Source organism: Cyprinodon variegatus, unplaced genomic scaffold (assembly GCF_000732505.1).
Source record: "Cyprinodon variegatus isolate N-32 unplaced genomic scaffold, C_variegatus-1.0 Scaffold1604, whole genome shotgun sequence".
Lineage (NCBI taxonomy): Eukaryota > Metazoa > Chordata > Actinopteri > Cyprinodontiformes > Cyprinodontidae > Cyprinodon > Cyprinodon variegatus.
In genome coordinates, this window is record NW_015152057.1 from 112,143 (window position 1) to 114,726 (window position 2,584).

The 2,584-nt window shown below is 36.4% G+C and overlaps 1 protein-coding gene across 1 annotated transcript in view; it reads right to left on the reverse strand.

Annotated features, from left to right (window-relative positions):
• fbxw2 (F-box and WD repeat domain containing 2) overlaps positions 1–1,711 on the reverse strand; it is a 22,012-nt gene extending 20,301 nt beyond the window's left edge. Inside the window, exon 1 of the mRNA XM_015403983.1 lies at positions 1,229–1,711. The gene's annotated coding sequence lies outside the window, so the exon portion shown is untranslated. The remainder of the gene's footprint in view (positions 1–1,228) is intronic.
• Positions 1,712–2,584: the final 873 nt, after the last annotated feature.

Consider the following 2,584-nt stretch of genomic DNA (forward strand, 5'->3'; position numbering starts at 1 on the left):
AGCACATTCACATGATAATTGCTCTGAATTAAAAACACTGATCATTTATTGAACAGGATGGAATAATTTCATATTTAAAGAACTTTCAGAAGTTTGAATTCTGAATATGATCCGACTTGTCCTTTAAAATTGCAACATGTCAGTCATAAGGTCCTACACAGTCCTGCTATCCAAAATGACAGCAGATGTCATCAGACAATAAAATGGAATATTATTTTGTGGATACGATATTGACAGACCAGAGCAGCATACCCCATCACACAAACATACCCATAGTCAATACGTCTGATTTGCATTTATCCCTTTATTTTGCATGAAAAATAAACTTAAACTTCCTCAACAGGTGTGTATCCTTTTAGTAATTAACAAACTATTTAAGTTGAGATCACCATATACTTAAAAAAAACACCAAAAGGTCAGTAATTCAAAAGTTTTTTCGTACATGATTAAAGGAATACACGCCCATTAAGGTATTTTAAAGTATATTTTTCGTATGAAACTAAAGGGATAAACTAAACCTAAACTAAAGGAGTCTTCAACATTTTCCAGGCTAAGGACCCCAAACTGATGGCGAGATGGAGCAGGGACCCCCTAATCATATGGTATGAAATTGTGTTATATTAATCTGCTCCTATAATCACTCTATTACAGGTGGAGTAAGGTAACTAAAGTAATTTCCTCCTGGGATTATTAAAGTATTTCTGATTCCTGGTTGATGGGACAGGTGTTGTGAATGAAACGGTGCCCAGCTTGAAAGAGCTCCCGTGTGTCGCTGAATGTGTGCATTGATGACTAAGACATCTGTCTCCATTTATCTGTTTACTACAGTCTGTTGAATTCATGTAAATGTGGATTTAAAGACATTTCAATTAGTGGACCCCCTGTTGAAGACGTCCGAACTAAAGGGATAAACAGGTAATGACTGTGGTTATGCTGCTCTGACAGGGTATGCTGGTCTGACAGAACACCGGCAGGCAGGCAGGCAGCAGAAGCCCCTACTGTAGCTTCAGTTCAGAATAAACTCCAGTGTCACTAACATATTCCAGATTATTCCGCTTCTATACGAGACAAAAACGTTACCTGAAAACATTTATATCAACACTACAAACATACCAAGTTAGCGAAGTGTATCCCAGACAACCATTGAGCAAAAATGATGGGTCAAACTATTCATTCTCACCGAAGGTCATTTAATAACATTACATATAAGTTTAAAATTTCTACCAACCTGGAAGTTGCAGGAAGCTTTTATTCACCACTGTCCTGGTTTAGTTAGAACACGGCATAGCAAAGTTAGCTACCATAAGCTAACCTGCTCAACTAATTATATTGTCCACGTACCATAGCTCCGTAGCGTTTCAGAACAAAACACGGGGAAAAGCGCATTGGATTATATAATATTTGGATTTGACGTGTTTAATCTTAAAAGCTTGCAATCAGTAAGAAATGTGTAGAGAAGTATATCAGTGTTTGACAGCATGAAAACCAGCCGATAATAAAAAAAAAACGCATCATCCTCCTTAGAACGTCCGCTTTACCCAGTGTTTTGTCTTACAGGATATATTATGAGGAGACATTGTCTGAAAATGGAAAACACTGTTCAGCTGTTTGTTTTTTCAACAGTTCAATTTGATTCTTTACAATCTGGTAAGCGACTACATGAACATTTTACTTTTTTCTGAACTATGTGCCTGTACGGCAGAAAAACGGTCATATCTTAACAGTTCGTAGGTATCTGACTTCCGGTGTTGCACTAACGGTGGACCGGAGTGATACATGCATTCAAAAACATGACCGGGTTGAGTTTCCTTTTGTTTGTCTCACACACACGCTCGTTTTCTTAGTAAAGTGATCGATGGTTGATTAAACACACGCTTTTAAATATCACAAAAACTTGGAATGAACATGAGAAAGGAAGAAGATTATATAGGGTTAAAAAAAATCTGTAATACACAAAAATTAGGGAGAAAGAAGCAGAAGGGAAGAGATCATTTATACGAGACTAAGAACTTGACGCACCTACTTAAATGAGTTTTTGTTTAAACTAGGGAAGATAAATAATGATATCTGTGAGGGTTGTGGAGGAAAAGAAAATGTGGATCATGTTTTGATGATTTGCTAAAATTATGCAATTGAAAGAGCGGATGAGGGAAGTGATTGGGGGGAAGGGAGAGAACTGAGTATTACATTTTAGGGACAGATGGAGATAGGGAGGAAATTAGGTCATTAATAAAGAACTGTTTTTATTTTTACATAACACAAAATAAAAAAATAGAATAGAGTAGGTGAAACTTTAAAGCTGCACACTCTTGTACATTAGGTGGCAGTATCCATCAATAAGTTGTTTGCAATCAGCCAATCAAATGTAAGAAGAAGAAAAAGAAGCTTTTATAGGAAAGGGATTAAATAACTGACAAAAACAGCAAAGATGTTGAAATAGTGTGAGGATGAAGCAAGAAAGCAAAAAAATCCCCAAAAGTCTTTTTGACTAATGGGAATTTTGCTGTTCAGAAAGATGAGTTATTGGGATTTGAAATATTTGGGGCACAGACCGTCCCAAATAAATGTTTCATCCTTACATATC